This window comes from Trichomycterus rosablanca, chromosome 14 (assembly GCF_030014385.1).
Source record: "Trichomycterus rosablanca isolate fTriRos1 chromosome 14, fTriRos1.hap1, whole genome shotgun sequence".
NCBI classification, from domain to species: domain Eukaryota; kingdom Metazoa; phylum Chordata; class Actinopteri; order Siluriformes; family Trichomycteridae; genus Trichomycterus; species Trichomycterus rosablanca.
This window is the reverse complement of record NC_086001.1, coordinates 34,302,875-34,328,805: the sequence shown is the minus strand read 5'-3', so window position 1 is coordinate 34,328,805 and position 25,931 is coordinate 34,302,875. Positions and strand designations below refer to the sequence as shown.

General features: G+C 40.8%; 1 pseudogene; it reads left to right on the top strand.

Moving 5' to 3' along the window:
• The first annotated feature begins 223 nt into the window (after window positions 1-223).
• The window catches only part of LOC134326317 (zinc finger protein 850-like), a 28,080-nt pseudogene continuing 2,372 nt past the window's right edge, over window positions 224-25,931 (top strand).

The following is a 25,931-nucleotide window of genomic DNA, read 5'->3' as shown; positions in this document are numbered from 1 at the left end:
AGCAGTGATACGGTTTCTCTGCTGTGTGAACACGCTGGTGTACTTTAAGGTCACTACTTTGAGTAAAACTCTTTCCACACTCTGAGCAGTAATACGGTTTCTATGCTGTGTGAACACGCTGGTGTACTTTAAGGGCACTACTTTGAGTAAAACTCTTTCCACACTGAGTGCAGTTATACGGTTTCTCTCCTGTATGAATACGCTGGTGTTTTTGAAGGGTACTATGTTCAGCAAAATTGTTCCCACACTCCGAGCAGTAATACGGTTTCTCTCCTGTGTGAATACGCTGGTGTTTTTTAAGGGTACCCTGTTGAGCAAAACTCTTTTCACACTCTAAGCAGTGATACAGCTTTTCTCCTGTGTGAATACGCTGGTGATTTTGAAAGCTACCCTGTTGAGCAAAACTCTTTCCACACTCTGAGCAGTGATATGGCTTTTCTCCAGTGTGAACATGCTGGTGTACTTTAAGAGCATGATTGTAAGTAAAACTCTTCCCACACTCTAAGCAGTGATATGGTTTATCTCCTGTGTGAATACACTGGTGTTGTTTGAGATGAGTCTGCTTAATAAAACTCTTCCCACACTCTGAGCAGTGATGAAAGTTCTTGATGTTTATGCTTTGATAAGAAACAAAGAAATAAGTAAATTAATTAGAAATACTTTTAGTATTATTACTACATTAATACCACAATAATATTACACTCTTCACCCAGTAATAAAAACATTAAATTAACTTCACGTCTAATTGAGAATCTGAATTCAAAGAACATCAGGATAAAATACTTATAAATACTGCAGATATTAATAATTAAATAACTATAAATAACTTGATATAAATAAAGATATAAGAGATCTGACTTTCTCAACATCAGTCCTGCACCAAGCAAATCTAATCCAGTTCATGACAGGACTAATAATTAGCTCACAAGTGTAAATCTTTGGTGTGCTGGGAGTAAAAAAGGCTTCATAAGTCACCACAATTATGAGCATAAAGCTATTTTAAACAGTCTGAATATATTAACCTGATAATATTAAATAACATAATCAAATAAAAAGAACAACAAATGCAACATAAATGTAAAAGAAACAAACAAGAAAACCCTTTACCTTCCTGTTAGAATCCTGGCAGCCACTTTAACAAAGCTGGTGTCTCCAGCAGGTCGTTTCTAATGAAAAACATGCAGAAGATCCTTCTTACCAAGTGACTCAGCTACAAGTCTAGAGTTTAGTCCTTAAATAGAGCTGAGGACAAAGACCCAAGACCTGTTCAAAACTCAGCATTGGTCAATCATCAGCCAACCATTCACACCTTCTACTAGTACTAGCTCATTATCTATGGAACGTGTGCAAATGAAGTAGATGGAGCCACAAAGCATGATGGGTGAAGTCAAACTACACCTATTTATCTCAGCAGAGAAGTTATTTACATTTAATCCTAAACACAGACAAGGAATTGAAGGGCTATTCTGTAAAGTGAAATGACATGAACTTAGATAAAGCTTTTATCATAAGAATCTAAGTCATGTAAAATGCTGTATGTATATTTGTGTGAATTAGTTTCTACTGTATATGAGGAACAATAAGAAAACTATAAGAGGAAACACCCACCTATAGATTTATCTGTATTTATGGTGTAGAAATATTTACTCTGCACTTGTGTGTCTGTGAACTGTTTGATTTACTACTGCGGTCAAGCCTCCACTTCAAAATGCTCAGTCAAATCAGCCCCCACATTGTTTGTGAAGATGTGTGTATACTAAACATTACGGTAAAAGCGTCTGGCGGAACTATTTAGGATAGAATTTCAGGGTTTAAAATAAAAGGTTTGGTAATAACTGGACATTATGATTTTACTTTAAATTTCAAGTCAACTAAAACATAATCTAAGCTCATTTCTGTTTTAATTTAGATTGTTATCAAATGGAATAATCTTGATTACATGAATTGTTATTGTTATTAAAAGGAATTCTCTTGTTTCCACAGAACAATTTCACTTCATAATGATAGTACACAACATGTAGTTTACACTCAGTTAATATCAAGACATTCTGATGTATCATTTCTAAATACAAAAAAAGTAGAAGCAAAATTCAGAGCTTTTAGTATTTAAAGTGTTACTATTAGATGTTATTTTATGAGATCTAAAACGATTACAAAAAAATCAATAAAATGACTAATAGTTTAATGATAAAATATTACTAGTTATAATACCACTGTAAACAAAATACATCATAAAAAAGTATCAATCGGAATGTAAAATGAAACTATTAGGCTGGATAATTTTGTTGAACCTGGTAACTCTCACGATTCCCGCCAAATTGGGCTTGTTTAAAAATTCAGTCATGGTTAAAATTTGGGCTACTTTCAAAATGTGTCATGGCTGTATAAAAGCTTTCATTGCAAACCGTACAAAATGTTGGATTTGCGCTCACATACATATGAACAAGGTCTGCTAGTTTTAGCATGTGAACAAAGTCACACAAATATACATACAGCATTTTACATGACTTAGATTCTTATCATAAAAGCTTTATCTAAGTTCATGTCATTTCACTTTACAGAATAGCCTTTCAATTCCTTGTTTGTGTTTAGGATTAAATGTAAATCACTTCTCTGCTGAGATAAATAGGTGTAGTTTGACTTCACCCATCATGCTTTGTGGCTCCTTCTAGTTCATTTGCACACGTTCCATAGATAATGAGCTAGTACTTCACACAAGAAGGTGTGAATGGTTGGCTGATGATTGACCAATGCAGAGTTTTGAACTGGTCTTGGGTCTTTGTCCTCAGCTCTATTTAAGGACTAAACTCTAGACCTGTAGCTGAGTCACTTGGTAAGAAGGATCTTCTGCACGTTCTTCATTAGAAACGACCTGCTGGAGACACCAGCTTTGTTAAAGTGGCTGCCAGGATTCTAACAGGAAGGTAAAGGGTTTTCTTGTTTGTTTCTTTTACATTTATGTTGCATTTGTTGTTCTTTTTATTTTATGATGTTATTTAATATTATTAGGTTAATATATTCAGACTGTTTAAAATAGCTTTATGCTCATAATTGTGGTGTTTTATGAAGCCTTTTTTACTCCCAGCACACCAAAGATTTACACTTGTGAGCTAATTATTAGTCCTGTCATGATTTGCTTGGTGCATGACTGATGTTGAGAAAGTCAGATCTCTTATATGTTTATTTATATCAAGTTATCTATAGTTCTTTAATTATTATTATCTGCCGTATTTATAAGTATTTTATCCTGATGTTCTTTGAATTCAGATTCTCACTTAGCGTGAAGTGAATTTAATGTTTTTATTACTAGGTGAAGAGTTTAATATTATTGTGGTATTAATGTAGTAAAAGTAATTCTAATTAATCGACTTGTTTCTTTGTTTCTGTTGCTTTCCAAGGAAACAGTTTCTACAGTCTAATCAAAGCATAAACATGAAGAACTTTCATCACTGCTCAGAGTGAGGGAAGAGTTTTACTACGCAGAGTAATCTCAAACAACACCAGCGCATTCATACAGGAGAGAAGCCATATCACTGCTCAGAGTGTGGGAAGAGTTTCATTAAGCAGAGTCATCTCAAACAACACCAGCGTATTCACACAGGAGAAAAGCCATATCACTGCTTAGAGTGAGGAAATAATTTTACTGTGCAGAGTAATCTCAAACAACACCAGCGTGTTCAAACAGGAGAGAAGCCATATCACTGCTTAGAGTGTGGAAAGAATTTTACTGTGCAGAGTAATCTCAAACAACACCAGCGTGTTCACACAGGACAGAAACCGTATTATTGCTCAGAGTGTGGAAAGAGTTTTGCTCAACAGGTTAACCTCAAACAACACCAGCGTATTCACACAGGAGAGAAACCGTATTACTGCTTAAAGTGTGGAAAGAGTTTTGCTTACAGTTATGCTCTTAAAGTATATCAGCGTATTCACACTGGAGAGAAACCGTATCACTGCTCAGAGTGTGGAAAGAGTTTTGCTCAACAGGTTAACCTTCATAAACACCAGCATGTTCACACAGGAGAGAAGCCATATCACTGCTCAGAGTGTGGAAAGTTTTTTGCTCATGAAAGTAATCTTAAACAACATCAACAAACTCACATAGAAAAACTACATCACTGTAGGTGTGTGTGGGGTGTGTCCCCAGGTTATTCCTGATAAACTTCAATTGGAAAGTCTCCAAATCCAAGGTGTTCAGTCCCCTCATGAGTTATTCTATGAGGTCTGGATGAGGGGACTGACCAGGGTAAAGCATGGTTAAAAAAGACAATGAATATATATATATATATATACAGTATATATATATGTGTGTGTGTGTGTTTAGGCAGATGTTTGGAGCTTAAGTGTTGTCCTATATGACATGCTGTGTGGCTACCTCTTGTTCGATGGTGACAACTTTGTGGAGCTCCATGAACAAATCACTGTAAGTCTTGAAACTACAATGCAACACCATTGGCATACACGTCTTGTTACGATTATAAAACTGAATCTATTATTTAATGCTCAGCAGCATGTTAAACATACAGTAAAAGTAACAGTAATGGCTTGTGGTGATGTTCTTTGATCAGATGTGATTGTTTTGCTCTGTGTTTCCTCAGAAAGGACATTTTGCCACTCCTGACTGGCTGTCTCCTGGTTCTGTACTGCTGATTAAGGAAATGCTGCAGGTGTGTGTTTATGGTGTGTTTAATGTGAGCAAAGCGGGTGTGTGTTTATCTGTGGGCTTCTTCACCTGAAGTTCTTGTATCTTGTCCTGTAGGTGGTTCCAGAGCGGCGTATAAAGGTGGAGCATCTGCTGGATCATGAGTGGGTAATGAAGGGGTACAGCAGCCCTGTGGAATGGCACAGCACATGCAACATCCACCCTAGACGTAGTACAGTGACATGATGGAGATCCACCGTACAGAAGATTGTATCTTTATTATCCTACATACTCATATATTTGTGTCTGTGTGTGTGTTTGTGTCTCAGCTGGATCATCTAGATTAGGAGAGCATCACCGAGATGGCTGTGATGTTCAGACAGTCCAACCAAAGCACCAAGCAGCTGGTGTCTGAGGTACATTTCAGTACTTGTATCTGCACCAACACAGATGCCATTTATTAATATTGATGTTCTTGAGCTCCATCTAATAGAGATGTGTGTGTGTAGTGGAAGTTTGATCAGACCACAGCTACGTATCATTTACTCTTGAGAAGGAAGCAGCGCAGTACTCCAGTGTGCAGCTGAGCGGACGTGTAAGAAATCCAGGTAACATTTCCACCATCAGTGTATTTTACCTAATAAACACTGCTCTACATGCTCATCTGTCCAAACACTACAGCTTCTGGAATGTTCTTACATCTCTTCTTGTTTTATTTAGCAGGAGATGTCGTCGGTGCGACAAGGAGGGATGATGGTGGCGCCATCCAATCAGGAAACATTACATCTCAATTTCACATTTCAGTGATTGTTGCAGATCTCTCTCTCTCTCTCTCTCTCTCTCTCTCTCTCTCTCTCTCTCTCTCACAATGCAGTTTGGGTATCTGTGTGTGACTGGTTAGATGAACTCCACTGAGGTGCCGCCCTTGTTGATGCACACAGCTGTATGAGAAGTGTAGAACATGGATGACCAGGATCAACAAGCCTCAAAATCTTATAACATTAAATAATAAATAAATAAACTCACTAAATATATGGAGGTGCATGGATGTTTATTTTCACATTTGTTCGTCATTTTGTGTATGAAGTCAGTAATATGAGGTGAAAGAAGGCACAACGTTTCCTGACATGTTACAGAACATTGAACTCAGCAGTGAAGATACAGACAGTGGTGTATAGTAATGAAGTAATAATACTTCGTTACAGTACTTAAGTAGTTTTTTGAAGTACTTGTACTTTACTGGAGTATAAACATTTTCAGCAACTTTCACTTTTACTCCACTACATTTTCTAAAGAAATTGTGTACTTTTACTCCGTTACATTCGCTGTATGTAAACTCGTTACTCGTTACTACAGAAAGAAGGTAAATGATGTGAGATGTGTGACGGACTGCAGCTGGTTTGGTGAATCTGCGCTTGTAAGTTAGACGGTGGTTAAACACATTAATGTGCATGTGCAAACGTGCACTAAAAGCTATCGGAGTTTTCTAAAAGTGTGTCGTTCACCCAAAGACCCGCAAATATGGAGATTTCAGAAGCTCCCCGTCCAACACACTGATGTAAGTTAACAATGATTAACAAAGTTCAGATATCTACCTACCATTTTTACCGATTACATTTGAACCACAAATAAAACGTTTCACTACATTTGTTTGGAATTCATTGACTGCAAAACTCATGAAGACACGTCCATTATTTTTAAAAACTCACCTACAGATAGATATTTCCTCAGATAACTTCTGTATTAGACCGGCAGAGGAGATTCATGGTGCTGAGGAACATGCAGCACGTCTTTAACCCTTTAATGATCTCAACAAGAACTCAACTTATCCAACTTATTATTAACTTATTATTAATGATTTTTCAGCTGTTGGCTTCAAGTTAGAAATGGTGTTTTCTTAAAGTAAGAATACCAATATTTTTTTAGTTTAAGACATGCCATTCAGTGAGTAGATACAGCCCAAAAAGATTATTTAAATACAGATTATTTTACTCAAATATTTTGATTTGAAATAATGGTTGAACAGATCATTAAGGGGATAAAAGTGCCACACATGTTAAAGTCTCTTGAGTTTTGCTTTAAATTAATTATGCCAAAATTATTTTTTGTTATTGAAATATACTACCCAAATAAAAAAATGGGACCGTATAGAAATTGCAAATAAAATAGATGCAGTGTTTCTTACATTTACATCGACTCACATTCTAAAAACGTTGGAACAGGAACATTTAGGGCTAGTAATAAATTAAAAAAACAACTAAATAATGTCATGATTTCTGTCACGTTTTGAGCCTCTGTGTGTGCTCCTGAGGTGCCACGCCCCCCTCACCATGAGCACACTCAGTCTCCTGCCATGCCTCACTCCTGATTGGCTCCCTGAGCTAATCAGCCTCAGCTGCTCCTAATCAGGGACGTTTTAAAAGGAGAGCTGGGGAACAGACTGGCAGGGGTTATTTTGCTTTGCTTTGCTTTAGTTTGCTTAGGTTTGATGTGCTTTGGTATTGTTTGTCTGTCTTTGACTTTAGGAACCCTTTGTACCATGGTGGTTGGTTTATTAGCTTATGTGGTAAGCTCATGTTAGTAGCTCATGTCAATAGCTTATGTTATTAGCTTATGTTATTAGTTCATGTTATCAGCTTATGTGGTAAGCTCATGTTATTAGTTCATGTTATTAGCTTATGTTATAAGTTCATGTTATTAGCTTATGTTATTAGTTCATGTTATCAGCTTATGTGGTAAGCTCATGTTATTAGTTCATGTTATTAGCTTATGTTATTAGTTCATGTTATCAGCTTATGTGGTAAGCTCATGTTATTAGTTCATGTTATTAGCTTATGTGGTTAGCTCATGTTATTAGCTCATGTTAATAGCTCTTGTGTGCTTTATTTGGTCTGTGTCTTTTGTTTAGTTTTCTTTAGCTGTGTTTAGTTTAGGTTGTTCTTGTTTATACTTTGGTATTAATAAATTTAGTTTACATCTCTGCGTGTGTGTCCGCCCCCTTTGTATTTGTCTCGGTCCGTTTACCCGCGCGTGACATAATAACCCCTCTAACTAGGACACAGCGAGATGTTTTGGGTTCATGTTTTTCCGGAGTTTGACTCCATGTGGTTTCCTCAAACCTTCCTGCTTTATAAGCCAGCCCCCTATGATGGAAGCAACCATTGTGTTGAGGGCTTCCTTCTTCAGAGCCAGCTCTACCTGCAAAACCTTCTCGACCCTCAGCCGTCTGAAACACAGAAGGTGTTGTTTATGATGTCTCGGCTGAAGGGTGCTGCACGAGACTGGGCTAGGCAGCTTTGGACTGAGAAGGGAGCTGAGCTTAATTCAGTGCAAAGGTTTGAGGGCCTCATTCGAGATCAATTTTCAGTTACTCAGGTTCGGGTGAGTCCTTTGCCAGGTTCGTCTGTTTCCGTGACTCGTCAGTCTAATTCTTTTATGAGGAAAGTTTATGATGGTATCCTGCCAGTTTGGGTGGCTTTACGTTCTCCAGTGTTTTCTCGAGTGACTTCGGACGCCTCTCCAGGGTCCTCACAGCTGAGTGCTGTTTCTCCAGTGTTTTCTCCAGTGACTGCGGACGCCTCTCCAGGGTCCTCACAGCTGAGTGCTGTTTCTCCAGTGTTTTCTCCAGTGACTGCGGACGCCTCTCCAGGGTCCTCACAGCTGAGTGCTGTTTCTCCAGTGTTTTCTCCAGTGACTTCGGACGCCTCTCCAGGGTCCTCACAGCTGAGTGCTGTTTCTCCAGTGTTTTCTCGAGTGACTGCGGACGCCTCTCCAGGGTCCTCACAGCTGAGTGCTGTTTCTCCAGTGTTTTCTCCAGTGACTGCGGACGCCTCTCCAGGGTCCTCACAGCTGAGTGCTGTTTCTCCAGTGTTTTCTCCAGTGACTTCGGACGCCTCTCCAGGGTCCTCACAGCTAAGTGCTGTTTCTCCAGTGTTTTCTCCAGTGACTGCGGACGCCTCTCCAGGGTCCTCACAGCTGAGTGCTGTTTCTCCAGTGTTTTCTCCAGTGACTGCGGACGCCTCTCCAGGGTCCTCACAGCTGAGTGCTGTTTCTCCAGTGTTTTCTCCAGTGACTGCGGACGCCTCTCCAGGGTCCTCACAGCTGAGTGCTGTTTCTCCAGTGTTTTCTCCAGTGACTGCGGACGCCTCTCCAGGGTCCTCACAGCTCAATGACGTTTCTCCAGTGTTTTTACAGCTTATTGCAGATGCATCTTTTCAAGGCTCACCGCAGCTGACTCCCGAAGCCTCTTCGCCAGGCTCACCGCAGCTGACTCCCGAAGCCTCTTCGCCAGGCTCACAGCAGCTGACTCCCGAAGCCTCTGCGCCAGGCTCACCGCAGCTGACTCCCGAAGCCTCTTCGCCAGGCTCACCGCAGCTGACTCCCGAAGCCTCTTCGCCAGGCTCACCGCAGCTGACTCCCGAAGCCTCTTCGCCAGGCTCACCGCAGCTGACTCCCGAAGCCTCTTCGCCAGGCTCACCGCAGCTGACTCCCGAAGCCTCTTCGCCAGGCTCACCGCAGCTGACTCCCGAAGCCTCTTCGCCAGGCTCACCGCAGCTGACTCCCGAAGCCTCTTCGCCAGGCTCACCGCAGCTGACTCCCGAAGCCTCTTCGCCAGGCTCACCGCAGCTGACTCCCGAAGCCTCTTCGCCAGGCTCACCGCAGCTGACTCCCGAAGCCTCTTCGCCAGGCTCACCGCAGCTGACTCCCGAAGCCTCTTCGCCAGGCTCACCGCAGCTGACTCCCGAAGCCTCTTCGCCAGGCTCACCGCAGCTGACTCCCGAAGCCTCTTCGCCAGGCTCACCGCAGCTGACTCCCGAAGCCTCTTCGCCAGGCTCACCGCAGCTGACTCCCGAAGCCTCTTCGCCAGGCTCACCGCAGCTGACTCCCGAAGCCTCTTCGCCAGGCTCACCGCAGCTGACTCCCGAAGCCTCTTCGCCAGGCTCCACGCAGTTGATTTCTGTTCCCGAGTTGGTGTCCTCCGACGGCACTTCTGTTCCCGAGTTGGTGTCCTCCGACGGCACTTCTGTTCCCGAGTTGGTGTCCTCCGACGGCACTTCTGTTCCCGAGTTGGTGTCCTCCGACGGCACTTCTGTTCCCGAGTTGGTGTGCTCCGACGGCACTTCTGTTCCCGAGTTGGTGTCCTCCGACGGCACTTCTGTTCCCGAGTTGGTGTCCTCCGACGGCACTTCTGTTCCCGAGTTGGTGTCCTCCGACGGCACTTCTGTTCCCGAGTTGGTGTCCTCCGACGGCACTTCTGTTCCCGAGTTGGTGTCCTCCGACGGCACTTCTGTTCCCGAGTTGGTGTCCTCCGACGGCACTTCTGTTCCCGAGTTGGTGTCCTCCGACGGCACTTCTGTTCCCGAGTTGGTGTCCTCCGACGGCACTTCTGTTCCCGAGTTGGTGTCCTCCGACGGCACTTCTGTTCCCGAGTTGGTGTCCTCCGACGGCACTTCTGTTCCCGAGTTGGTGTCCTCCGACGGCACTTCTGTTCCCGAGTTGGTGTCCTCCGACGGCACTTCTGTTCCCGAGTTGGTGTCCTCCGACGGCACTTCTGTTCCTGAGTTTGTGCCCTCCGACGGCGTTTCTGTTCCTGAGATGGCGTCCCCTGATGGCGCTTCTGTTCCTGAGTTTGTGCCCTCCGACGGCATTTCTGTTCCTGAGATGGCGTCCCCTGATGGCGCTTCTGTTCCTGAGTCTGTGCCCTCTAAAGGTACTCCTGGCTCCTCGTCAGCGCCCCCCGACGACGCTTCTGAACTCTCGTCGGCACCCCTAGATGGTGCTCCTGGCTCCTTGTCAGCGCCCCCCAACGGCGCTTCTGAACTCTCGTCGGCAGCCCGCATTCAGGCACTTTTGTCTCGCCTGCCTCAAGACATTCTAAATGACTTTGAATTTGCCCCGCAGGGTCCAGGACCTCCTTGTTTTTGTTTTTTAAGGCACTCCGGGAGTAGTGCCTTTGGGGGGGGCATCTGTCACGTTTTGAGCCTCTGTGTGTGCTCCTGAGGTGCCACGCCCCCCTCACCATGAGCACACTCAGTCTCCTGCCATGCCTCACTCCTGATTGGCTCCCTGAGCTAATCAGCCTCAGCTGCTCCTAATCAGGGACGTTTTAAAAGGAGAGCTGGGGAACAGACTGGCAGGGGTTATTTTGCTTTGCTTTGCTTTAGTTTGCTTAGGTTTGATGTGCTTTGGTATTGTTTGTCTGTCTTTGACTTTAGGAACCCTTTGTACCATGGTGGTTGGTTTATTAGCTTATGTGGTAAGCTCATGTTAGTAGCTCATGTCAATAGCTTATGTTATTAGCTTATGTTATTAGTTCATGTTATCAGCTTATGTGGTAAGCTCATGTTATTAGTTCATGTTATTAGCTTATGTTATAAGTTCATGTTATTAGCTTATGTTATTAGTTCATGTTATCAGCTTATGTGGTAAGCTCATGTTATTAGTTCATGTTATTAGCTTATGTTATTAGTTCATGTTATCAGCTTATGTGGTAAGCTCATGTTATTAGTTCATGTTATTAGCTTATGTGGTTAGCTCATGTTATTAGCTCATGTTAATAGCTCTTGTGTGCTTTATTTGGTCTGTGTCTTTTGTTTAGTTTTCTTTAGCTGTGTTTAGTTTAGGTTGTTCTTGTTTATACTTTGGTATTAATAAATTTAGTTTACATCTCTGCGTGTGTGTCCGCCCCCTTTGTATTTGTCTCGGTCCGTTTACCCGCGCGTGACAATTTCAAACAGGTGATGTGAACAATGATTATGATCATGAATTGGCACAAATGTTCAGATGAAAGGAAAAAAACAGGTTAATTGTTAAGGTGGTTTACTGGCTTAAAAAAAACAATCTTTATATTTAAAATGACCGCTTCCATTTATACTAACAGCATTTACTTTTACTTTTAATACTTAAGTACATTTAATATCAAATTACTTTTGATGCTTAAGTACATTAAACATCAGATACTTTTAGACTTTTACTTAAGTAATATTCTAAAAGGTGACTTTTACTTCTATTAAAGTAAATTTCTGGTAAGATACTTGTACTTTTACTCAAGTATGGACTTCCGGTACTTTATACACCACTGTTGGCATGACAAATAAGGACATTCGTATTACCAAAGCAAGTTAGAGAGAAATAATAAAAATAACAATGAGAAATAACAAATATATACAGAACAGTTACATGTGCAAAAATATAAAATAGAATAAAATATTAATAAAAACAGTGCAAAATAATAATAAAAATTATAATATGTACAGTAATGAGGTAGTAATAACGATCAGTTTGAGTGTGTGTGTGTCTCTCTCTGTGTGTATAATTTTTATTGTTATTATTTTGCAGTTTTTATTAATATTTTATTCTATTTTATATTTTTGCACATGTAACTGTTTTGTATATATGTGGCAGAATGGCGAAGGGAAGGGCAATGGCAAATATAAGGTTGTTGCGACAACGCCACCTGGGGTAATCTCATCCACAGGAAATTCTAAGTCTCTAACTTTTAACATACAAGATCTCACAGGTTCAATAATACCACGGGGCAAGAGACGGTTTTCAATTTAACCACAAAGGCTTTATTACACATCACAACAGTTAACAAAAGAAATCAAATTTACACACACACACACACAGTTACCCAACATAAATACCAATAAATTAGAAGAAAGGATTGCTGGGGCTTACCAGGCGGCCAGGGCAGACCAAAGATATCAAGAATCTATTAAATCAACCACCGTGACACTACACTCACCCTGCAAAAAAAGAAATGTGAAGAAAAATCACTACCAAGGACTGGACTGCCGCCTGAGCCACAGCACCTAACCAAACACACAAAAACACAATCACAATATACCAAACAAAAAGCTATGCCAGACTGGTGTGAAAAGAAACAATTAAATGACATACAAATGTACCAAAAACTACACAATGATATTAACTAATCAATTACATTTAACACATAAGACATGTTAAAATACCAGTGGAATGTCCTTTAATTTAAACCCATCGGCCATTTTGAAGACGTAGCAATGCCCTGTAGATTATTAATTCCTTTTACTCGGGACGGACACATTCATTAGCCGTCACCACGGCTATTCAGCAACCCAGTGTTATTACAGACAAGCTGAAGTCACCATGAAGCGACTGACATATCCCACTATTAAATAGAGCCAAAACAGCAGCATGAATCCAGGGAAAGCTGAATACAAACCAACGATTTACGCCGTTCTCTACAAGAAAGGCATACCACGATAATTTAGTACCCAAGTTAAAATAATCAAATAAACTAATACAGTGTATCACAAAAGTGAGTACACCCCTCACATTTCTGCAGATATTTAAGTATATCTTTTCATGGGACAACACTGACAAAATGACACTTTGACACAATGAAAAGTAGTCTGTGTGCAGCTTATATAACAGTGTAAATTTATTCTTCCCTCAAAATAACTCAATATACAGCCATTAATGTCTAAACCACCGGCAACAAAAGTGAGTACACCCCTAAGAGACTACACCCCTAAATGTCCAAATTGAGCACTGCTTGTCATTTTCCCTCCAAAATGTCATGTGATTTGTTAGTGTTACTAGGTCTCAGGTGTGCATAGGGAGCAGGTGTGTTCAATTTAGTAGTACAGCTCTCACACTCTCTCATACTGGTCACTGAAAGTTCCAACATGGCACCTCATGGCAAAGAACTCTCTGAGGATCTTAAAAGACGAATTGTTGCGCTACATGAAGATGGCCAAGGCTACAAGAAGATTGCCAACACCCTGAAACTGAGCTGCAGCACAGTGGCCAAGATCATCCAGCGTTTTAAAAGAGCAGGGTCCACTCAGAACAGACCTCGCGTTGGTCGTCCAAAGAAGCTGAGTGCACGTGCTCAGCGTCACATCCAACTGCTGTCTTTGAAAGATAGGCGCAGGAGTGCTGTCAGCATTGCTGCAGAGATTGAAAAGGTGGGGGGTCAGCCTGTCAGTGCTCAGACCATACGCCGCACACTACATCAAATTGGTCTGCATGGCTGTCACCCCAGAAAGAAGCCTCTTCTGAAGTCTCTACACAAGAAAGCCCGCAAACAGTTTGCTGAAGACATGTCAACAAAGGACATGGATTACTGGAACCATGTCCTATGGTCTGATGAGACCAAGATTAATTTGTTTGGTTCAGATGGTCTCAAGCATGTGTGGCGGCAATCAGGTGAGGAGTACAAAGATAAGTGTGTCATGCCAGTCAAGCATGGTGGTGGGAATGCCATGGTCTGGGGCTGCATGAGTGCAGCAGGTGTTGGGGAGTTACATTTCATTGAGGGACACATGAACTCCAATAAGTACTGTGAAATACTGAAGCAGAGCATGATCCCCTCCCTCCGGAAAATGGGTCGCAGGGCAGTGTTCCAGCATGATAATGACCCCAAACACACCTCTAAGACGACCACTGCTTTATTGAAGAGGCTGAGGGTAAAGGTGATGGACTGGCCAAGCATGTCTCCAGACCTAAACCCAATAGAACATCTTTGGGGCATCCTCAAGCGGAAGGTGGAGGAGTGCAAAGTCTCGAATATCCGCCAGCTCCGTGATGTCGTCATGGAGGAGTGGAAAAGCATTCCAGTGGCAACCTGTGAAGCTCTGGTAAAGTCCATGCCCAGGAGAGTTAAGGCAGTTCTGGGAAATAATGGTGGCCACACAAAATATTGACACTTCAGGAACTTTCACTAAGGGGTGTACTCACTTTTGTTGCCGGTGGTTTAGACATTAATGGCTGTATATTGAGTTATTTTGAGGGAAGAATAAATTTACACTGTTATATAAGCTGCACACAGACTACTTTTCATTGTGTCAAAGTGTCATTTTGTCAGTGTTGTCCCATGAAAAGATATACTTAAATATCTGCAGAAATGTGAGGGGTGTACTCACTTTTGTGATACACTGTATTCATAAAAATATAAACTCATACATACCACGTCGCGACGCTACAGTGACGCCCACGAGAGACCGGGGATCAAAGGCTTGTGCCACAGCTTGTAACACGAGTGAACTTACCGGCAGACAGGCAAGCGCACCCAAGAAGGGCTTCCGGTGGAGCGATGCGTTCCCCCATGGCCACTGCAGCCAATTACGCTATAATGAGCAGAAATCGCGTTACCAACACGCCCGTTTTCCACACACAACAGCGGGAGGCTAGCAGAATGCATTACCTGAATGGGGAAGATCGTGCACCTGGAACGGCCACGCCAAACAGATCACCACCACCGGAAAGAAACGAGGGAAGAGGAGCGACAGGTGTATCCACCCCTCTATTTATCTAATGATGCATTATGCCGCCCCTCAAACCAGGCACTCCATTAATTGGCACAGTGCCATATAGTGGCAGGAAGGGAAACAACCTGTCACATATTCATTTATGAAAACTTAGCATTCATAATATGAAGAATGTATGCAAACACCATAAAGACCAGGGTAAAATTCTTCCACTTGAGAGTAAAAGTTGTTCTGTGTTTATTAAAGTAGATTAAACTTGAATAAAGAACAAAAACAGATTCAGATCTGAGGTTGGTACATTACACCACATAACTTTTAATGATTAATGATCATATTCATACCATCATGTACATTTGATAATTGAAGTGTTAGGCTCTGTGGCGTCAGGGGTATGTGCCATCTCTCCCTGACACCACAGGCCTTACAGAGCAGAAACGAGCTGCTCATTTAAATACCTGGCCAGCTCGTTAGGGCGAACGGGCTGCAGCTGTGCCTTGTGCCTTCCCTTATTTAAGGGAGAGGTGCAGAGCTGCAGCCGTCGCACCTTCTGCTTTTGTTGGCCATTTTCTTTTTTCTTTCTTTCAGTTTGTTTGGCACTGCGGTGCCCTTTTATGTTTGTTTATTTTAATTCTAGGTTGTGCCGCCGCACTGTGCTGCCGCCGCCGTGCCGCCGCCACCGGGCCACCGCTATTGGGCCGCCGCCAGGTCGCCGCCGCCGCGCCGCCGCCATTGTGCCGCCGCCATTGTGCCACCGGCGCCGTGCCGTCGCCGCCTGGTCGCCACCATTAGGTCGCCAACAGGTCGCCGCCGCCGAGCCGCTGCCGCCGTGCCGCCGCCACCTTGAGATCCATTAGGAACGCAACCCCCTCCCAGCGCAAAGCGCTGGTGACAGCGTCGCGTTTAGCCCTCTGGAGCGCTGTTTATAAACGCCCACTTCCCAGCCACTCTGGCTGGTGACAGCGCCGTTACATTTAGTCGTTTAAGTCCGTAATTAAATCACACCCGGTAGCTGGCATGGCGCTGACCAGCATAAACTGCTGGAGAGCGCCGTGCCACTTATCTACCGGCGGTGTTACCCCCCTTCTTCGGCCAACAGAACCCACTCTTTGCCTCAATAGCGCCGGGAGCGACTCTGCCACTAGCGTCGCTGTGGCAAGCTGCTAGAGCTCCCGGTCGGGAGGCAAGAGCCCTGGGTTCGCGCCTCGCGCTTCCCCTTTTCTTTTTGTATGCTTTTCTGTTCCCTTTCTCTCCCTGACGTCACCGGCTGCCTTCGGGATTCCCCGAAGTGTTTTTTGTTGTTGTTATTCCTTTTATTTTATTGTATATTATGTTTATTATTTGGTAAATAAAACCCTTTTAAGTTAACCCTCTGCATCCTTGGGTCCTTTCTCCCCACATCATAACATGAAGTAGAGCAGTTCTAGTGCATATTAGTAGAAAATGAAACACGACTTCAGTCACAAGAACGTAACTTCTCTGTGACCGTACTGGTGTCTATTAAAAATGCTGCTTCCAGTAAAACTTCATCCGCACTATAAGCAGCAATATGGGTCATCCCTTTTATGTGAATGCGCTGGTGTGGTGTACTTAAAGAATATTCTTTTCACTAAAGTTCTTTTTAGACAGTAAACTGTGATACAACCTCTCTCCTGTGTGAATGCGCTGGTGTTGTTGGAGAACACAATGTGCAATAAAATACTTCCCACACTCTTAACTGTGATGTAGTTTTTCTATGTGAATACGCTGATGCCGTTTGAGATTCTTTTCATAAGCAAAAATATTTCCACACTCTGAGCAGTAATATGGTTTCTCTCCTGTGTGAATACGCTGATGTACTTTAAGAGCATCACTGTAAGCAAAACTCTTTTCACACTCTGAGCAGTAATATGGTTTCTCTCCTGTGTGAATACGCTGGTGTTTTTTAAGGTTAACCTGTTGAGCAAAACTCTTTCGACACTCTGAGCAGTGATACGGCTTTTCTCCAGTGTGAACACGCTGGTGTACTTTAAGGTCACTACTTTGAATAAAACTCTTTCCACACTCTGAGCAGTAATATGGTTTCTCTCCTGTGTGAACATGCTGGTGTACTTTAAGAGCATTACTGTTAGCAAAACTCTTCCCACACTCTGAGCAGTGATAAGGTTTCTCTCCTGTGTGAACACGCTGGTGTACTTTAAGGTCACTACTTTGAGTAAAACTCTTTTCACACTCTGAACACTGAAATGGCTTCTCTCCTGTGTGAATGCGCTGGTGTTTTTGGAGTGTATTCTGTTGAGAAAAACTGCTTCCACACTCTGAGCAGCGATATGGCTTTTCTCCTGTGTGAATGCGCTGGTGTTTTTGGAGCGTATTCTGTTGAGAAAAACTGCTTCCACACTCTAAGCAGTGATATGGCTTCTCTCCTGTGTGAATGCGCTGGTGTCGTTGGAGATTACTCTGCGTAGTAAAACTCTTCCCACACTCTGAGCAGTGATATGGCTTCTCTCCTGTATGAATGCGCTGGTGTTGTTTGAGATTACTCTGCATAGTAAAACTCTTCCCACACTCTGAGCAGTGATGAAAGTTCTTCATGTTTATGCTTTGATAAGACTGTAGAAACTGTTTCCTTAAAAAGCAACAGAAACAAAGAAACAAGTCGATTCATTAGAATTACTTTTACTACATTAATACCACAATAATATTAAACTCTTCACCTAGTAATAAAAACATTAAATTCACTTCACGTCTAAGTGAGAATCTGAATTTAAAGAACATCAGGATAAAATACTTATAAATACTGAAGATATTAATAATTAAATAACTATAAATAACTTGATATAAATAAAGATATAAGAGATCTGACTTTCTCAACATCAGTCCTGCACCAAGCAAATCTAATCCAGTTCATGACAGGACTAATAATTAGCTCACAAGTGTAAATCTTTGGTGTGCTGGGAGAAAAAAAGGCTTCATAAATCACCACAATTATGAGCATAAAGCTATTTTAAACAGTCTGAATATATTAACCTGATAATATTAAATAACATAATAAAATAAAAAGAACAACAAATGCAACATAAATGTAAAAGAAACAAACAAGAAAACCCTTTACCTTCCTGTTAGAATCCTGGCAGCCACTTTAACAAAGCTGGTATCTCCAGCAGGTGGTTTCTAATGAAGAACCTGCAGAAGATCCTTCTTACCAAGTGACTCAGCTACAGGTCTAGAGTTTAGTCCTTAAATAGAGCTGAGGACAAAGACCCAAGACCAGTTCAAAACTCTGCATTGGTCAATCATCAGCCAACCATTCACACCTTCTTGTGTGAAGTACTAGCTCATTATCTATGGAACGTGTGCAAATGAATTAGATGGAGCCACAAAGCATGATGGGTGAAGTCAAACTACACCTATTTATCTCAGCAGAGAAGTGATTTACATTTAATCCTAAACACAAACAAGGAATTGAAAGGCTATTCTGTAAAGTGAAATGACATGAACTTAGATAAAGCTTTTATGATAATAATCTAAGTCGAGCCTCTAGTCTTGCTCGACTTGAGCCCCCATCCAGGACTAAAGGAAGACAAGCATCAAGGCTGTTCTCTGTTCTAGCGCCGAAGTGGTGGAATGAACTTCCTGTGTCTGTCCGAACATCTGAGTCTCTTGCTGTCTTTAAAAAACAATTAAAAACCCACCTTTTTACTAAACACTTAGGCTGACTGTACTTATTTACCAACATTTTGTTCCATTCTTTTCCATAAAAAAAAAAAAAAAAAAAAAAAGCCTTTTAACAGGTTTTAGCAGATTTGTGTTCATTGACTGTTGTTTACCTAAACTTGAGAAATGAAATGTTCACTATAGAAGCACTTCTGTAAGTCGCTCTGGATAAGATCGTCTGCTAAGTGCTGAAAATGTAAATGTAATTGTAAGTCATGTAAAATGCTGTATGTATATTTGTGTGAATTAGTTTCTACTGTATATGAGGAACAATAAGAAAACTATAAGAGGAAACACCCACCTATAGATTTATCTGTATTTATGGTGTAGAAATATGTGAACTCTTGGATTTACTGAAACACTTTCTACATTCTGAGCAGTGATACGAGCTCACTGAGGAAACATAAAGATTAATAAAGGGAAGGAAACAAAACCTGAAAATAAGAGCTTTACCTTCCGTTCAAATCCTGTTCAAACTGCTGAGAATGAGAGCAGTTAATAACTACAGGAACACAGACTGTACTTGTACTCGGTCTGTTTATTTCCAGCAGCGACTGGAACCAACGCCAAACAATTCAACTCCACCCAGGGATGCCAAGTCCAGCACAAATATCCAGCTCAAAGTCTGTCTAAACCCGTCCTTCACGTGCTAAAACTAGCAGACCTTGTTCATAGGTATGTGAGGGCAAATCCAGCTGTGTCACATTTTGAATATAGCCCAATTTGGCGGGAAAATGGCGAGAGTTGCCAGGTTCAGCCTAATGTCTGGTCTAAAATCAACCCTGAAGCTGAAACTAGCCCAGAATCCAGGGTGTCACAGATATTGGTAAAATGGCAAATGATCGATCAGTACTACCAGTGAATCTTTTATTATTAATAATAATATACTTTCATTTTACATTCTGATTGATACTTTTTTGTGATGTATTTTGTTTACATTGGTATTACAGCTACTAATATTGTATCATTAAACTATTAGTCATTTTATAATCGTCATTTTACATCCGGCCCGCAAGACATCCCCAACCGGCCCGCATGAGGTTCGTGGCAATTACAAATTAGATGTAAATAAACGTACATCAAACATGCATTACAACAGGATTGATTTTGATGGGAGCGCTATATCTTTAAATTACCGTAAGTTTGGATTTACGTGTGTGTGAGTGTTTCCAGCTTCACTGTAATGTGAACAGAAGGAGTTTTTAACAAGACATGAACCTCTGAAGTATTTATTAACTGAAGTCAGGTGTAACGCTGGTTAAGGATCAGAATTTAGGCTCTAAATCGCTGTTACGATACTAAACAGAAATATAAGAACATTTTTACTCTGCCTACTTCTAATTTTCTGATTGTAACATCTAAACATTAACAGCTTATAAGAACTGTACAATCTACTGCTTTTCATAAAGAGTGAGCAGTCGTAGCCTAGTGGTTAAGGTACTGGACTAGTAATTACAAGATCGCTGGTTCAAGCCCCACCACAGCCAGGTTGCTGCTGTTGGACCCTTGAGCAAGACCAATAACCCTCAATTGTTTAGACTGTATACTGTAACCGTATTGTAAATCACTTTGGATAAAAATATCTGCTAAATGCTGTAAATGTAAATAAAGAGACAAAATGAATATTGAGCAGAATTAAGTTCACCTTATTGGTCCGGCCCTCCACAACAGTCCCAGTTTCTTATGTGGCCCCTTGGAAAATTGAATTGCCCACCCCTGATTTAAACCCTATTTTTTTGGTACCCTTAAACTTTATAATAAAGGCCTTTTATATTGTCACATTTCTAGAATGTATTTGTAACCTACATGTTGTGTACTATCATTATGAAGTGGAATTGTTCTGTGGAAACAAGTAGATTCCTTTTAATAACAATAACAATTCATCTAATCAAGATTATTCCATTTAATAACAATCTAAATTAAAACGGAAATGAGCTTAGATTATATTTTAGTTGACTTTAAGTTTAGAGTAAAATCATAATGTCCAGTTATTACCAAACCTTTTATTTTAAACCCTGAAATTCTATCCTAAATAGTTCCGCCAGACACTTTTACTGTAATGTTTAGTATACGCACGTCTTCACAAACAATGTGGGGGCTGATTTGACTGAGCATTTTGAAGTGGAGGCTTGACCGCAGTAGTAAATCAAACAGTTCACAGACACACAAGTGCACATTTGCACACGTTCCATAGATAATGAGCTAGTACTTCACACAAGAAGGTGTGAATGGTTGGCTGATGATTGACCAATGCAGAGTTTTGAACTGGTCTTGGGTCTTTGTCCTCAGCTCTATTTAAGGACTAAACTCTAGACCTGTAGCTGAGTCACTTGGTAAGAAGGATCTTCTGCACGTTCTTCATTAGAAACGACCTGCTGGAGACACCAGCTTTGTTAAAGTGGCTGCCAGGATTCTAACAGGAAGGTAAAGGGTTTTCTTGTTTGTTTCTTTTACATTTATGTTGCATTTGTTGTTCTTTTTATTTTATTATGTTATTTAATATTATCAGGTTAATATATTCAGACTGTTTAAAATAGCTTTATGCTCATAATTGTAGTGATTTATGAAGCCTTTTTTACTCCCAGCACACCAAACTTGTGAGCTAATTATTAGTCCTGTCATGAACTGGATTAGATTTGCTTGGTGCAGGACTGATGTTGAGAAAGTCAGATCTCTTATATCTTTATTTATATCAAGTTATTTATAGTTATTTAATTATTAATATCTGCAGTATTTTTAAGTATTTTTTCCTGATGTTCTTTAAATTCAGATTCTCACTTAGATGTGAAGTGAATTTAATGTTTTTATTACTAGGTGATGAGTTTAATATTATTGTGGTAATAATGTAGTAAAAGTGATTCTAACTAATCGACTTGTTTCTTTGTTTCTGTTGCTTTCCAAGGAAACAGTTTCTACAGTCTTATCAAAGCATAAACATGAATAACTTTCATCACTGCTCAGAGTGTGGGACGAGTTTTACTACGCAGAGTAATCTCAAACAACACCAGCGTATTCACACAGGAGAGAAGCCATATCACTGCTCAGAGTGTGGGAAGAGTTTTATTAAGCAGAGTAATCTCAAACAACACCAGCGTATTCATACAGGAGAGAAGCCATATCACTGCTTAGAGTGTGGGAAGAGTTTTACTACACAGAGTCATCTCCAACAACACCAGCGTATTCACACAGGAGAGAAGCCATATCACTGCTCAGAGTGTGGGAAGAGTTTTACTACGCAGGGTAATCTCCAACGACACCAGCACATTCATACAGGAGAGAAGCCATATCACTGCTCAGAGTGTAGGAAGAGTTTTACTACGCAGAGTCATCTCCAAGGACACCAGCGCATTCATACAGGAGAGAAGCCATATCACTGCTCAGAGTGTGGAAAGAATTTTACTATGCAGAGTCATCTCAAACAACACCAGCGTATTCACACAGGAGAGAAGCCATATCACTGCTTAGAGTGTGGAAACAGTTTTTCTTGTCTGAGTACGCTCCAAAAACACCAGCGCATTCACACAGGAGAGAAGCCATATCACTGCTTAGAGTGTGGAAAAAGTTTTACTCAACGGAGTACACTCCAACAACACCAGCGTATTCACACAGGAGAGAAGCCGTATTACTGCTCAGAGTGTGGAAAGAGTTTTATTCAAAGTAGTGACTTTAAAGTACACCAGCGTGTTCATACTGGAGAGAAGCCGTATCACTGCTCAGAGTGTGGAAAGAGTTTTGCTCAACATGTTAACCTAAAAAAACACCAGCGTATTCACACAGGAGAGAAACCGTATCACTGCTCAGAGTGTGGAAAGAGTTTTGCTCAACAGGGTACCCTTCAAAAACACCAGCGTATTCACACAGGAGAGAAGCCGTATTACTGCTCAGAGTGTGGAAAGAGTTTTATTCAAAGTAGTGACTTTAAAGTACACCAGCGTGTTCATACTGGAGAGAAGCCGTATCACTGCTCAGAGTGTGGAAAGAGTTTTGCTCAACATGTTAACCTAAAAAAACACCAGCGTATTCACACAGGAGAGAAACCATATCACTGCACCGAGTGTGGACAGAGTTTTACTCAAAGTAGTGCCCTTAAAGTACATCAGTGTATTCACTGTGAGTTGTGAGATTCTTTTTTACCATGGGTCAACTATGTAACTTTACTGCAGCTTGTATTTAAATGAAAGGTTTACATTGCTGTCTTCAGGATTTCCTCTTTAGTGATATTTAATGTTAATAGCTGTTCTGATCTAAAAGATGCTGCTGCCTTTGACCTTTAAAACTGAGAAGTGATTTGTGAGATAATTAAAATGAGTGAAATGTTTATTTTGTACTTTGGTTTTATATTATTTGTACAAACATTTGTTTTATGCAAATTTAAACCTGTAATAAAATAACATTTTAAATGTGTCTTTATTTGCTTTAACTAAGCTAAAGTTTTTAACAGGGAAAAAAAATGACAGTTTGTGTAGCAGGGCATATACCCACATACCCGATTCTACACTGACAGCCCTTCAGTTATGGAGCTGCCACACAGAAACGATGGAGAGCTTTACTGTTGTTGAGCAGAACAGATCTTCGTGTGAGATGACTGAGATTCATGTATTTTTCTTTTAAGAATAAATAAAAGCTGATGCTTTTAACCTCATACTTTCCTAATACTTTTATTCTACACGGTCTACATTTCTTTTAGTCTTCTGCCATGTGCAGTGCAAGAATTCACTAAATTACACAGCAGTTCTCTTTTTTTATTTATTTATTTATTTTTGCCATTGACAAAATTGATTGTAAGCATTTATAAAGGTCATGCCACTTTTATTAGGTGAAATGAAGCCAGAATTAAAGATGGTATAAGAACAGGGTGGTATTCTTACTTTCAGTGATTAAATTACTCAGGTTAGAAAGTCCTGATACACAGCACATGCTCACCTGACTCTCAAATATGCTACCTTTAATCATTAAAGAGGGTAATGATCCCCATAAGGGGATTGAACCTGCAACCTTGGCATTATCAGCACCACGCTCTGATTAACTGAGCTAACCGGCCAGTTCAGCTTTTCAATTTAGATCTTTGTACATAATTCTACACTAACTCCATTCAACCACCTGCATGGCAGCACGTTCTGCGCACTTACAGTGAAGAACATCTACCGAAACCAAAAGAACGTTCTTCTACTTTGGACAACCGGTCTTCGGTGACTTATCAGGTGGATATTTGTGCTATATTTAGCGAGTTTTCAGACCCTCTAGTGACTTTTTCTGGTGTTATTGGAGACTTTTGGAGACTTTGAGGTAAAAGCACATATCGTTCTGCAGTTACTGTCCTCACCGAGCAGCGGGTGATGCTGTTGTTCTGTTGATTTATTTTACCCAATACCATCGATCTTTTTTACCTTCCTGTTAGAATCCTGGCAGCCACTTTAACAAAGCTGGTGTCTCCAGCAGGTCGTTTCTAATGAAGAACGTGCAGAAGATCCTTCTTACCAAGTGACTCAGTTACAGGTCTAGAGTTTAGTCCTTAAATAGAGCTGAGGACAAAGACCCAAGACCAGTTCAAAACTCTGCATTGGTCAATCATCAGCCAACCATTCACACCTTCTTGTGTGAAGTACTAGCTCATTATCTATGGAACGTGTGCAAATGAAGTAGATGGAGCCACAAAGCATGATGGGTGAAGTCAAACTACACCTATTTATCTCAGCAGAGACGTTATTTACATTTAATCCTAAACACAAACAAGGAATTGAAAGGCTATTCTGTAAAGTGAAATGACATGAACTTAGATAAAGCTTTTATGATAAGAATCTAAGTCATGTCAAATGCTGTATGTATATTTGTGTGAATTAGTTTCTACTGTATATGAGGAACAATAAGAAAACTATAAGAGGAAACACCCACCTATAGATTTATCTGTATTTATGGTGTAGAAATATGTGAACTCTTGGATTTACTGAAACACTTTCTACATTCTGAGCAGTGATACGAGCTCACTGAGGAAACATAAAGATTAATAAAGGGAAGGAAACAAAACCTGAAAATAAGAGCTTTACCTTCCGTTCAAATCCTGTTCAAACTGCTGAGAATGAGAGCAGTTAATAACTACAGGAACACAGACTGTACTTGTACTCAGTCTGTTTATTTCCAGCAGCGACTGGAACCAACGCCAAACAATTCAACTCCACCCAGGGATGCCAAGTCCAGCACAAATATCCAGCTCAAAGTCTGTCTAAACCCGTCCTTCACGTGCTAAAACTAGCAGACCTTGTTCATAGGTATGTGAGGGCAAATCCAGCTGTGTCACATTTTGAATATAGCCCAATTTGGCGGGAAAATGGCGAGAGTTGCCAGGTTCAGCCTAATGTCTGGTCTAAAATCAACCCTGAAGCTGAAACTAGCCCAGAATCCAGGGTGTCACAGATATTGGTGAAATGGCAAATGATCGATCAGTACTACCAGTGAATCTTTTATTATTAATAATAATATACTTTCATTTTACATTCTGATTGATACTTTTTTGTGATGTATTTTGTTTACATTGGTATTACAGCTACTAATATTGTATCATTAAACTATTAGTCATTTTATAATCGTCATTTTACATCCGGCCCGCAAGACATCCCCAACCGGCCCGCATGAGGTTCGTGGCAATTACAAATTAGATGTAAATAAACGTACATCAAACATGCATTACAACAGGATTGATTTTGATGGGAGCGCTATATCTTTAAATTACCGTAAGTTTGGATTTACGTGTGTGTGAGTGTTTCCAGCTTCACTGTAATGTGAACAGAAGGAGTTTTTAACAAGACATGAACCTCTGAAGTATTTATTAACTGAAGTCAGGTGTAACGCTGGTTAAGGATCAGAATTTAGGCTCTAAATCGCTGTTACGATACTAAACAGAAATATAAGAACATTTTTACTCTGCCTACTTCTAATTTTCTGATTGTAACATCTAAACATTAACAGCTTATAAGAACTGTACAATCTACTGCTTTTCATAAAGAGTGAGCAGTCGTAGCCTAGTGGTTAAGGTACTGGACTAGTAATTACAAGATCGCTGGTTCAAGCCCCACCACAGCCAGGTTGCTGCTGTTGGACCCTTGAGCAAGACCAATAACCCTCAATTGTTTAGACTGTATACTGTAACCGTATTGTAAATCACTTTGGATAAAAATATCTGCTAAATGCTGTAAATGTAAATAAAGAGACAAAATGAATATTGAGCAGAATTAAGTTCACCTTATTGGTCCGGCCCTCCACAACAGTCCCAGTTTCTTATGTGGCCCCTTGGAAAATTGAATTGCCCACCCCTGATTTAAACCCTATTTTTTTGGTACCCTTAA